General features: G+C 50.3%; 1 non-coding gene across 1 annotated transcript; it reads left to right on the forward strand.

The window, feature by feature from the left end:
• Positions 1-12,355: 12,355 nt before the first annotated feature.
• Positions 12,356-12,442, forward strand: TRNASTOP-UCA. The gene has a single exon. It is a non-coding gene; the product is annotated as a tRNA-Sec (tRNA).
• The last annotated feature ends 1,379 nt before the right edge of the window (positions 12,443-13,821 follow it).

Consider the following 13,821-nt stretch of genomic DNA (forward strand, 5'->3'; position numbering starts at 1 on the left):
CCCAGCTGTAGCTCTGCACTAGATACCCATGTGCGCTCAGGCTGCTAACGCTCCCCACGCTGCCCGGACCCAGACAGCTCCAGCTGCATCTGTGCATGAATGTGCCTGCTGGTAAAGCGTGTGGACAGAAGCAATTCTGGACATACGGACAGGCTCAGACTTGTGCTTGGGTGAAGATCTCTTCTTGCCTCCCTTGCCCACCAAGTGCTGCAGCTGGTGGGAAGAGGTGGGCCCAGCTCTGCCTCTCACCATCTCTAGCCTTTCCTCAGTGACAGAGCTTTGTCACTGCTCCACAACGTCAAAATGCCAAACAATGGCACCTGTTAACCAATTTTCAACAGGATTAAGGCAAAGAGAGACTGGGAGGCTTGGGCAGACCCTCTTTGCCACCAGCTCAGACTGTTGGTCATCCGGCTTGCGTTCAGTGAGCAGGTGCTGTGCCACAGTAGGTCCTTGTCTCCCCAGTAAGATGGGAGTGCCCAAGTCCACGTACGTGGCCAAGCTCTCTGGAATGATCTGTGGGAAGGAGAGGTTGAACAGAGTGAATATTTAACCAGCACTGTGTCAAATGCAAACACATGTCCACTGTGGTGTTTATCATCACAGGGCACTGAACTTGTACATACATTAGAGGTGACGCAGCTTAACTCCCCACCGATTCTGGCAGAGCTGGCCTGAGAGACCCAGAATTTACCTTGGCATGTGAAGAGGTCATTTCAGTGAAACCCAATCTCAGCCTCAGGGAGCCACAAAATAGTGCTGAGACCTGCTGGTACTGTAGGTGACTCCCACTATCATGGCTATTAACTGCAAGGCGTGTCTTCTCCACAGCAGCGATCGGACGCCACAGCCTCTTAAAACTGTCTACCGTCTCTTAGATCCCTCCCTGGCCTCCTGCCCGGAGCCCCAGAGGCTGTGAGTTGGAGACTGGTGTTTACAAACACAGCCTTTTAAACTGTGTGTGGAATGAGAAAAAGGAACAAGCCCAGCTGAAGGGCCCTGGGAGGAGAAGATCTCATCAGAGCTCCCAGGGAACATCTTCCTGAATCGCCTCTCTTGACCTAGATGAGCTACAGCTGAGCTGCCTGGACAAGGAACAATGGCGGGCCAGCAGCAAGGGGGCTCTCCAGGCACTCAGGGCTCCTGCCAGCTCTGCCTCGCACGAGCTGGGCCTCTCTGGTTGCTGCCACGCCAGGGAGCATACAGCAAGACTGATCATAAAGGCCAGCTCTGCGAGGAAAGACAGGCTTTGGGGTTGCGTGGATGGTCCACAGGCCATGAAATCTCCGCCAACTCGTGTCATTGCCAGATGCCGAACTGTGGGTATTCAGGAGTGATTGGGTTCTTTAACATCTTTGTTGTTGTTTCTGCAATAGCCTGACCAAACCCAAAGATGGGTTATTTATCACATACTTCGAATGCCATGACACATATGGCCTATTGCACCAGTTCCCCTAAGCTACCCCTGCCCCACAGCCACTTTATCTGTAAACCACAGGCTCCTTCCCAGTACTCCTATTGTTCCAGTGACCACCACGGCCAGTATCTGCATTGGCCTCTGGTGGATGGTCCTAGCAAGCAGGCAATGCTCAGCATAAACTGAATTCTTCTCCCTCCCTGAGCTCCTGTGCCCAGTCAGCTCCACTGCACAGACACCACCCCCACCCCCCCCAAGGTGCTGTGACCCTGTGCCAGCGAGGATGGCAGTAGTGGCTGTCCTAGGGACATTGGTCCTTGGAGGGCTGTCCTCATCCAACACATTTCCCCCAGGACACCAGACGCCTGTCAGCTGCTGGCTGGCTCCTGCTGCGCAGCTCTGGGTGTGAGACCCCACAGTGGGGTGATTTTCTGTGAAGCCAATTTACTCGAGTCTTGTCTCGAGGGGGAAATTCTCCAGTGTTGCTGTTGTGGGAGAAGTTATTCTGCAATAACTTTTAAAACTTTTAAAATAGCTGCCCATGGGGACATACTATGCTGGAAAAACAGTCATTTCTTTCTGGTGTGATCACTCCCAATTCGTGAGCCTGGCTCTTTCCCCTCCCTCCCATCCACTAAGAAATTAGCTTGCTCGATTCAGCTGCAAGCTCTTTGCAAGCAGGGATCTGAGGGCAGCGGTTTGGCCTGCGATGGGACAGCTGCCCAGCTCCACGGGCTGGTGTGCTCTCCTTGCTGCTTCAAAACAAACGGCAAAGCGTGCAGATGTGCAAAGCTAGCGTGTAGCCCGCTCTTGGGATGTGATTCCTCAGCCTTCTCTAGGGATCCACATGGAAACTGACTGTGAAAATAAAAATAACGGTCCTGGAGAGAGCACAGCAGACTTCCAGCAGCTGTGACTAACATTAAACCACTTGGCAGAGGGCTTCTCACTCTTGCTCTCTCTGCCTCTCCCATTCTCCGGGAACCTCAGAACGGGCATAACTGGAATCCTTGTCTGGGGAAGGGGAGGATGAAGAACACATAGCCACCCAGCCTGGGATTTCCTACAGCTATTGGTTGTACCAGGCAGACAAGAGCCACGTGCAGCAACTCTGAATGCAACTCACAGGAAGGGAAAGGCGTGAGGTTGTTTGTGTGAAATATATACACCAGGGCTGGCTGAGGGCAGCCCAGACCTCTGCTTCCTTGGATGTATAAGCAAGTCCTGGGGCTTTGCCAGCAGCCCACCGCCACCCAGCCTGCTCCTCTTATGCTAGCAGGGATGCGCCTGCAGCAACAACCAACCAGGCAGAGGAGATTTTCTCTAACAGGTTGTTTGGCAGGGAGGGAAGGGGCGAGTGGGTGTGGAAGAGGACAAACCTGTAATGTTCCTCAACTGCGGTGCAGAAGCAGGCCTCAGATTTCCTCCTAGGGCTCAAACTTACTTTGGCAGAGCTCTTATCAGTGCTCAGCCACGCACTCATGCAGGGAAAGAGCCACCGCTGCCTGGCGCGCTGGGCCCTTCCTGGGACTGCAGCCTCCATTCTTCATCTGCCCTAGACTGATGCAGTTACAGCCTTCCTCAGGGCTGACCTGGTTGCAGCTGAAAGCCACAGGAGACACGTGGATGCAGCAGAACCAGAAAGACATAAGCTGAGTTCTGGCACAGGCGGGAAGAGGCAGTTGCCTTGGGGAGAGACTGCTTGAGGCTAGAAATCTGCTGATCGCTTTTACACAGAAGCAGGCTCAGGAGAGAAACCCCTTGTAGGGTAGTTGAGCTCTGTCCTGTCTCCTCTAGTCCACAAAGCACATGCCACTGGTGTAATACCCTTCTCTTCAGAGGAATACACCGGCCATGGCCTATCATTAGGGGCTGAGCAGCAGCCTTCCTTCCCAGCCAGACCATCCTCTCTGCAACGCTAACCTCTCTGAGGAGGGGATAGCAGGGCAACAGCACTTTTAAAGCAGTCTACCCCGCAAACCACAGCCCCAGTAGTGTTTGCACTCAAGTCCAAAAGCAGGAAGATCAGCCTTTTTGCTTATTTTCCAGGCAGTCAATAACTAACCTCTGGGACCCGGCTGCTTATGAGAGATGGAGATAAAATTTCTAAAGCAGTAGCAATAAAGAGGACGTGGGTGCAGGGGGAGGAGGAAGGCGGGGAGGGGGAGAGGAGGGATACATATGTCACAGCTTACCTCAGAGCCAGAATTAGAAGCTGGGCAAAAAAAAAAATAAAATCACAGCAGGAAATAATGTGTGGCTTAAAATAGCAACATCAAATGGGAGCAAGAATGGGGAGTGGGTGGCATTTGAGGTTGCTGCTCTGTTCCTCCTTCAATGGCAGGGTGATTAATATGTCTACACTACTTGTGTTTATGTAATAAAGGGCGCTAAAGGCCAAAGCTACATTTTCACTAACACGGCAGGGGAGTCTGTGAATCTTTTCTTCCCCCCATAGCATTTAGTGGGAGGATCTGCACTTGTGCTTCCTGCCCCAGAAACAACCAAAAAAACCCCAACCCTAAAAAAAAAAATGCATGCTTCAGCGCTGCACACACAGTTACATTTCCACAGCTTGACAGGGCGGCACAGAGACCTTTAAGGCTTTGAAGGCATTCTTCTGTCTTCATGGCTCCCCACAGAAAAAGCCTGTTACTAGAGCACACCTGTAAACATGGTCGGGCTGTCTCTGGCTGGAGGCTGTGCTGTAATAGCAGGCAAGGTACCACTGCATGTTACTACACATTTTCATGCTCATTCTCTGTATTTGCAGTGAATCATAGATCTCTGAGACAGGTCATGCAGTCCATTTCCTTGCCAGCACAGGATTGTTCCCAGTCATATACTTAATCCCTCACGTTTCTCTTGAGAGACAGTGATTCAGACTGATCAGCCTTTTCTCTACACACCTTGTATCCTGAGAACTGCTTTAAAGACTGGCAAGCACTCACGTGTTTTGGTAAGGAAGGGATATTTCTTTTGGGTGCATCAAGAAATATTCAGCTCACTGCATCACCGTTAACTGATGATGCTGATGTTACCTAGCAATGCAACCGAGGGAGCTATGGCACTTGTTTTTCAGACTGCTGTGGTCCCCTCTGGACTAATAAGCAGAATAGCCCCACTCTGAACTTGCAGAGAAAGGTGGGAAAGCATCCCTAGCAAGCCCCAAGGGGTGCAGGAAGCTTGCATCTCAATTGGTCACACTCAGTACCTCCCACGCATCTGAAAGGCGGTGTGGTGCTGACAGCTCATCCCTCTCGGTGTTTGGTCCCCTCAGAAAGCAAAGGCAAGAGCAAAGACCTTCCTTCACCTGCACACACAGCATAAGCCTGCACCCTCTCACACTCACTCCTCCTATTAAAATATCTGTTTGCAAGTATCTGTACATGCAAATAGCACAACACCAACTTTGTCGTGCGATAAAAACCTGCTGTGCAGGCCTGATTCTGATACTCTCTGACATCAGCAAATATCTTTGACATAAGTTGGGCCGTGCTGCTGTCAGAGGAAGGAGAATCTGGCCCAGATCTGATGCAAATCTTCCCACAGGCAGGCAGAGCAACACAATTTGTTTAAACATGGTGTGCTGGTGGCTGCAGAGGGAGATCACTCCCAGAAGCTCCATGAACATGCATAATATCCTGCTAGTTAAATGCAACCATGGTAAATATCTCCACCATGTTATCCCTCCAAGCAAATATAGTACCTGTATGGAAGAAATTCCTCAGAACGCTTCCTGTCTGGAGCTGAAGCTTGCCAGGGACTGAATTTCCTGTGAGGCTATAGTTGGGAATGCAAAGCAAAGAAGCTAACAAGAAAATGAAATGATACATATTTGAACCTGCTCTATGCAGATCCTCCTGAGCAAGCACATTCCCCCCCCCCCCCCCCCCAATAAAAATGAAGCACTTAGATTTTTGAATATCAGCTGGGTTGTTTTTCATTAGTTATTCTTATTTTTACCCCACTGTCTCCCTTTCTGCTTATTTTTTTCCAGCTGCAGTTCTGTGACTTACACATCCTGAAAATGAAAGAGGTTGTTTTTGCCAATAGCAAAGTGCTATGCATCCTTTCAACCATCTGGAAATTGATTTTTTATTCTTCCCCTCTCCCAACCACACACACACACGTGCTCACACACAACCGAGTCTTTGTCTCTTGGAATCATTTCCCGCACCAAAGATGATGGCCATGAAAAGAATTCAATAAAAAAGTTCCACAGGCATTAAGAGGCCGAGCAGAATAAACAGGGTGACTTCCTGGGCACTTGTTCTCATCCAAACTGCCACCTCACGAGGAAATGATGAATGCAATGGAGCGTATGGCTCAGTGGTTAGAGATTTAAGAGAGGTAGTTAAGGCTCCTGTGTTTTTGTCCTGGCTCTGCTACAAATCTCCTTTGTCACTAAAAGCATGTTGCCTACCTGCTTAGTGCCTCAGCTCCCCCCAGCTACAAATAGGGACACAGATACTTTCTAACCCTGTGTGATGATCAATGCCTTTGGGTTTGTAACGTGAGCTTATCTCCAGAGATGAAAGAAGCATTCTAAAGTGAAAATTGCCATGATAGCTCTATGCTGAGACGAATAGAGTCAAGTAGGACAGTCTGGGAGCCTGAGACTAGACTTGATCATCTCTTGCCCAGAGGCAAACGGTAAGTGAGCTATGTCACCATGCTATCCAGATGACTGCAGGTCTGCACGAGAAGACAAAGAGCCAGAGCCACATTGACTGGTACAAACATGCTTACGGTGTCCAGCTGAGAATGAGTAACAGCTGCTTGCTCATCATCCTGATTTCTGTCACTACTAGTGTTTCTGAATGCTGAAGTGTCCCAATGCTGTGACTCAGGCCTGTGAGTCATGGGCTGTATGTCTCTACCGCATGGAATCACTCACTTGCTCTCTCTGATGAGATTGCAGAAATCACAGATCATCTTGGGTCTCCTACAGTGGTAAGTCTTAAAAATACAGACAGATATTTACAAACACGTCCAGAACAAAGTAATTCTGTCTCCAGTGACTGTCTATCTGGGATTCGTAATTACAAATCAATTTCACTTAATGCTTGCGCACACACACAGACACACACACACACCCCACCCTCTAAATCTAGATAAAGTAGAAGTCTTTGTTTCCTTCTGTGGACATTTAATTCCTATATCCCCAAAGCTCTAGTAAAACTGGACTAAACAGGATGCAGTGCAGGTAGCATTCAACCTTTTGCTTCCCCTACTTTTACCAGTCAGATATTTAGACCTGAAATGCTGACAGCAGGGCGACACAATGACATTTGACTCCAGATCTACCTCATCCTTGTCCAGGCTCTCCAGCCTTCCTGGTAAGGAAGCTTTGATCTAGTAGCATTCTCCTAACCTCAGTGCTAGGCTGCAATTAGTTGCACGCAGGGCTGCAGCGGGAGCCCTCTCTCAGCTGGCTGGCAAGACCTCTGAGAAGACACCAGATACTCCCGTGGTATCATCAAGACCTGCGCTGACCATATACGATGCAGCGGACAGTTCTCCCATCTACAGACTGCGACAGCAACCACCTGCGCCTCCAGTTTATATAAATTCTCTGTTGATACAGGTGCAGCTGAAATGGCTGCTGCTTCCTCTTGAGATGGGGGAGCAGGGGCTCACCTCAGCACTGAGGTGCAAAGCCCTGAGTGATCTCACCGGCTGGGAACCTCCTATGCTGCCTGCCCATACAGCACCTAACCAGTGCGGCAGAGGCCCCACGCTGACAAGAGTGGGATTACCAATACTCCTCTAGTGGCAGCGTGGTTTGTGTTGGCAAAAGAGTGTTTCTGTTGGCATATGCCTCTTCCCTGAATTGATTAAATCACGCCTGTTTTTGCAAATATCTCTGCAGCAAGGTGTTTTGCTGGTGTAAAGATGTGGTAAGGAATCACTCCCCTGCTCACAGCCCCTCTCAGTCCTTCCCCTAAAAATAGATAAAAGACTACAAAGGCAATCTGAATGAGCTTTCTGTGTGCCGAGACAGGGTGAGTGCACTTACGTGTCTGAACTAATGCAGACAACCAATGAGATACATACGAGAAAAGCAAACACAATGCTCCAAGCACAGGGACTCCCAGTTGATAGGAAGTGACTTCAGCACACCAATTCCTCTATTCCCGTAACTCTCTGTGGGTTTGCCAATAATCCTTATCGTCCTTGCTGAGAAAGGAGTGCCTTTGCTAACTGATTACATCCTCCTTTCCTTACTGTGGTCAGCCAGTTGCTGCATGCCAGAAACAGCTGGTACGATTGATAGATAAGCACACATCGCAATGTATTTTCCTCTGTCTGCTGTAACCACATCCATTCTTGCAGCCACCCGAAAGACAGTTCTAGAAAGCAGTGAAACAACACAGAGCAGTTTTGTTACCAGTACTAGTTTTCTAGAAACACTAATCCAGGAAATCTCAACTTTTCGGATATTTCCATACAAAATACTACAGGTCTCCATGAAGGATGGTCACAACCCTCCCTACCACTCCCCAACAACAGCACATCCCACAGCGCAACAAAGCCTGCAGACAAGGCAGATAATCTGCTGGACCAAGAAGATACAGGGCTCAAGACCCCAAGATATCAGGATCATGAGATACCACCTCTCAGCTAGCATCCATACCCTCCACTGACGCAGGGCTGGGTCTAACACTGCAACCTAAGACTAACCAAGAAGCGTGCAAGACCAGGCTCTTTGAGAACAAGCATGAATGCTTTTGGAATTTCACCCCTTTTTGATTAAGGCTCTGTGCATCTTCAGCTCAGCATTTTTTTGATAGCCTGAAGGCATTCTTTGAAAGCAACAGCACAGTTAAGTAATAAATGTTTCAGGATCACCTCTACTCCAAGCACATCTCTTTTAAGCAGCACATCACGACAAAAGGCATCTTTCTCTTTGATTTGAGCCACAGGAGTGACATCAGAGATGGAGTTAAGTGACTAGAAGATGGCTGATTTTATTTTGGTTCTTTTCTGTACTAGTTCCTGGAACCTGGTTTGTAGATGTGGACCTTCCCTTGCTGTTAGCTCATGCCATGAGGTAGGCAGGGATGTTGAAATAGCATCTTCTTTGACCTTTCTGGTACTGAGATGATTGTTGTTGCTTTTTTGGAGGCTTCTGAGAACCTCCTGCAAGCCTGTCTCCCCATCACCTGAACTGCATCTGCAGCATCCAACCACGGTCCCTCCGGAGGGCAGCGTGGCTCTCACAGTGACGACACCACACTCTTAATTTGTTCCAGCCTGTTTCACACTGACATTTTAGCACTGACGTCATCAGCTGCTGAAATTTCATTGCTGCTGCTAAGAATAACAGCCTTTCTCATCCCCCACCTTACACCAAATAATTATTTTAATACAGTAGGGATCTAGGCTTATCTTTTCTGACACAAATCAGGTTCTGGTGGTTAAAAGAAGAAGTAAGAACAAAGCACTGAAGATGCTTGTATGTTCTGTCAGACTGGGACCAAAAAAAGTAAAATCAAGACTGTATTGTTAACTGGTAAGAGTGCTACAAAAAATGAACAGGAAAAGTTCAGACTGATTTGTTTTAAGGCTTCCTTGCTGGACAGTCTTAGGCACTGAGAATTGTTCAAGTAGCCTAGGCTACTGTCTGCCCCAGAAGTCCCTTACAAATTCTCCAAGGCTTTGTACCTTGACTGTTTGCTTATACTGGTGCAGTGTGGGCATAAAATACTGCCAAATCAGAATTCCCCATTGACTTTGGGGCCTGAACCAAATCCCATTGATTCCCGTGGGAAGATTTCTATTAACTTGAATGGGCATTGAATCAAACCTAAATTGGCAGTGCTCTGCACCCATTTGGCATACTGTCGTTCTCTGCATAAGGTGGAGAATCGGGTCCAAAGACACTGAGAAATGCTTTAATTAAGAGCACTACTGAGGAGAGCAAGCTTTTCCATCATTAAGCTGATAAATTGAATTTGCTCTATACTTCTAATGGCAAAGGGTCAGATTATCAAAGATACTTGGTCTACAGATGAAGCTGAATGCCTACAGGATTTCCAAGAAATGTTTAAAGGCAAATCAAGTGCTGAGGGGCCCTTCAAATCAATGGGTCTTTTCACATATTTACACGCTTTTGAAAATCCTAGGAGGTACCTATTTGCATTTTTGGTAGCCTTATAAATCTGATCATAAGTCATAAGATGACTCATAAGTGCACCGAGCAGCAGACGAGAGAAACTGCACAAAGGATCGCCTACAGGTACCTGCCCCCGGGGCTCCTCCTCACAGAAGGAGACCGGCACCTCTGTCCGGCGCAGGAACTCAGCCACAGTGCCTCCTGGTCAGGGGTGACAAAGACCTTTGAAAACCAGACACACAGAGGTCCTGGGTATGTTATTTCCAACCACTGCTGGGGAAGTCAGTGGCCAGCACAGCTTCCGCTCCAGAAGGAGAGCTGAACCTAGACGGACTAGCATCCGGTCAAGGAGAAAATTCTCAAAACTTCTTTGTTACTGCTTTCCTACCAACTCTGTGGTCCGGCAGCATTTCCTATGTTGCTGCTGACCCTCTCGAGCGCCTTCCTCCACCGTTCAATCTTTAGAAACTGCCACATTCATTATCTCGCATGTCCCTTTCCCGCAGAATAAGGAAAGTTTTAGGAGCTGGACCCTCCAATGGTTCTTTTGGTTATTTGGCTGGAGCATTTTGCCTGGCTGCTGTTTTTCATTTGGACTTGAGTGTGTGGTGTAGTATTTTTCTGGAAAGCACAGGGAGACAGATCACAAGACACGAAAGACATCTCTGCTTAAAAATCCTAGAGGCCACAAGAGAGAGACGAGAGCAGCACTGTCACCCTAAGATGCCTTCCCCTTGAAGTGCTGCAGGGGAAGAGATCCAGAAAAGGTAGACACTAGAAAGTAAAGCAAAAAGAAAGTGAAAGCGTTGGTAAAGCCGAGCCTTGAAAATGAAGTACAGGAGCTAGGAATGTCTCCTCCGACCCCTGGCAGCCATTCTTGTTCAGCCTGAATTGGTCAGCGAGGTCACATGCCGCTGGGCTGACAGGAGCATATCTCTGAGCTGACGTTCTTTTCCCAGCAGACGTCAGGACGGGCTCGGCTGGAAGCCGGAGGGATTGCTGCGGCCACCTGATTTCCTCAAACCCCCGCGCTAACCTCTTCCTCCCCATGACTAATTTCCCCGCACGTCCTCCCACGCACGCCCCCAGTTCCCCACCCCATGCATTTTTATGCACAAAAGAAACTTGCTAGATTATACCACCTGCTACCGGGATAAGTACCAGGTAAAGAGATAGGAATGTACCAGGGAACACAAGTCCTGTAAACCAAGGAAGGGAAGAAAAAATCCTGCCTGGCATTGGCAGGCACAGGAGCAGCTCTCCAAGTAGCTTCTGACACAAACCCTGTATCTGGGTTGGAATTAAAAATGTGCTCTGAAAACCACATTTAAGTTACTAAAAGAGCTGTTCACTACGAACAACGGGGCCTCAGGTACACTCGAGACTGTGTTGGGGAGTCAGCGAACCCGATGACACCAGAGCTGGTGCAGCTCCAACGGGGTGAAGTCACAACCTGGAGCCACGCAGTGAAAGCAAAGCTGTGCCCGGCAGTGCTGCAGTGTTCCCAGGTGCGAGTGGGAATGGCGCTGCCCCACCATATATTTTTCACTTTCTTTTGCTGATATCTACAAAACTGCTCTCAGCTTTGGGCTGTGGACCTGGTTCTGTTCTGTAGCAGTTTTACCCTCCCTGGTGCCGCTCCACTGAGGACCAGCTTTGAGCCTCAGCTTCCCCAGGGCAAGCAGGAGGGGGAACAAGCCTACGGTTTTATTTGTTGCTTACACCAAAAAGAATCATCTAATTAAAAATCACTGGAAACCACATGCATTTGCAAAAATGGCTTCACTTCAGAGGAATCTCTCCAGGCAAGTGAAGTGAGTAATTTTTCAAGGGTTTAGACATTTATGAAAATAGCCTCTGTAGTTACACTCGCTAGGATAAAATTACAAGTGTTTTCAATCCTCATACTTCAGGGCATAAGCTGATCCTCAGTTGGGGGCCAGGGAGGAATTTCCTCCCAGAGGATATTATTGTTCTACGAGGTATCTCATGGGAGATTCACATCCTCCAGAGTATCTGGCGTTAGCCACTGCTGGGGAAAAACAAGAAAAGATAAAAAAAACCCAAACACCCAAAACCCCCCCACCAACAAAAACCAAAAAAAAGATACTGCTCAAAATGTGGCAGTGCTCTGCCTTCTCTGCCGAGCCCCGCATGTCAGATGTATATGCCCTGTGTTTGTATGGGCAGCCGTGTTTACACCCGCCTAACGGCCTGGGCACCCACCGGCGGGGGCACGGCCCGCGGGCCGCCAGCCCGAGCCAGGCACAGGGCCGCCGGGCCGCGCTCAGCCTGCGCCCGGCCTGCTCCCGCCGCGCCAGCCCCGCCGAGCAGCGCCCATCACACCGCCGCGGGGGCCCGGGGCTGGGGCGGCCCCGTTGCACAAGCCGCCCCGTCCGATGTTGTAAGGGACCCCGGCGGTCCGGGAAGGGCGGCGGGCAGGGCGCGGGGCGGCCCCGCTGCTGGCACGGCCCCGCTCCTTCTGGGAAGCGCCGTGAGTCACCGCCGCCCCGCGCCGGGGGCGCCGCCAGGGCCGCGGCCCCTTCCCGGAGCACCTCCCCGCCCGCCCCGCCCTCGGCAGCAGCCAATCAACGGCATGTTATTTACATACCAAGCCCGGGGGCTTCTGGGTCGGTAACGGGGCTGAACCCACCAGGGTTTCTCCCGCCACCGCGGCACTCTCTACCGTCGCGGGGGGGTGGGCTTATCGGGAAAGGCGGAGGACGCGCTGGAGCGGCCCAAGCGGCGCTCACCCTGACCTCAGCGCGAAGGACTACTTGAGCTTCATATAGAGAGATGATGGGCTTATGCTAGTTGCCCGGATGACCCTCAGTGGTCTGGGGTGCAGGCTTCAAACCTGTAGCTGTCTAGCGACAGAGTGGTTCAATTCCACCTTTCGGGCGGGCGGGGCGGCGGGCCCCTGCCTTTTGCCTCGGGGCACGGTGCTGGGCCCAGCCTGACCACCCCCGGGGCAAAAGGCAACGCCCGCTGGGGCTCCATCCCGAGGTGCCACGGTGTAGGGGACACGTTTTGCCTCCTTCCACCTCACCACACAGCAGGGAGGTCCCACCCATCGCTGTGTCTCCACCAGGCTGGGAACCAAGTTTTTCCCCTTTACATTGCTTTTGACTATCCCTTGGAGCAAGCAAGGAGGATCTCCCAAGGGTGCCTGGGTGGGAATTCAGATTTTAATTGGATTCTGCTAAGCAGGTCTTTGTTAAACAGCATCACACATCCTACAAGAACAGAAAAGAAATAAATAACAGAAGCCATTCTCTAGATCTCCTCCATACTGATGGTAACCCATCTCCCACCCACGCTACAACAAACATGCTTCACTTCAGCAGTAAGCACGGGTGCTAATAATGTCACCCAGCCCCATGAAAAATAAAGGTTAGCATGAAGCTAAAAAACATATTCTTCAAGCAGAAGGCATTTCTTTCGTGATATCCTACTGCAATGACTGCAGCAGATGATTTGTGGAGCCTCTAGTTAGGATGAGACCCCAGCCACCCCCACCGCAGGGGAGAGCGAGGATTTGAAGGGCATTTCCTCATCACCTCCTGGTCCTGCCGACAGGAATGGTGAGCCCCTGGAGGGAGAGAAGAAATGCCGAGTGAATTATCAGGTGTCCAGGTTCCTAGGTGCTTTTTGAGGGGTGCAGTGCCATCCGGAGTTAAGTCAGCATCCCTGAGGATCTAAGCCGGAATGACTGTGCTTCCTTTCCACCAAATGACTCACTCCACCTGAAGGCCTGGGAGGAGAAGGGAAGGGTGCGGAGGGCCCAACACCATTCCTGCTAGCTGCTGCTGCTTCCAGCTGCAGCGCACCCGCGTCCATCCAAGGGGAGCAGCCGTGGTGCCAGCAAGGCCCATCACTCTGAGAATACACTGGCCTATTCTGGGAAATCTGGGGGGAAAAACCCCTCCGTGGCTCACACAGCACATGCCAACTTTTTTATGGCCTTGCAGGAGATGTGCGTGCGCTCTCCCCACAGCAGCTGGGAGCGCCCTGTGTCCCAGATGGCTATCTATCTGCTCCGTGCTGCTCCGTCTACCAGCCACCCTCCTCTACCCATAGTGAACTTTCAGTGTGGAATTTCTCTGCGGCCTCAGAAATTGGTATCTGTGCCGCAGTTTGGCTGGGGGCTTTTGTTTGCAACGGGAGGGGGAGCGCTGGAAAGGCCTTTGCCCAGTAGTGGGCAGCTGAGAACGTTAACGTTCAATGTCAGTTACCAAGCAGAACATAATACGGCTCTTTCATGTGGTGTTTATAACTGAAC

This window comes from Falco rusticolus, chromosome 12 (assembly GCF_015220075.1).
Source record: "Falco rusticolus isolate bFalRus1 chromosome 12, bFalRus1.pri, whole genome shotgun sequence".
In the NCBI taxonomy this organism is placed as follows: Eukaryota; Metazoa; Chordata; class Aves; order Falconiformes; family Falconidae; genus Falco; species Falco rusticolus.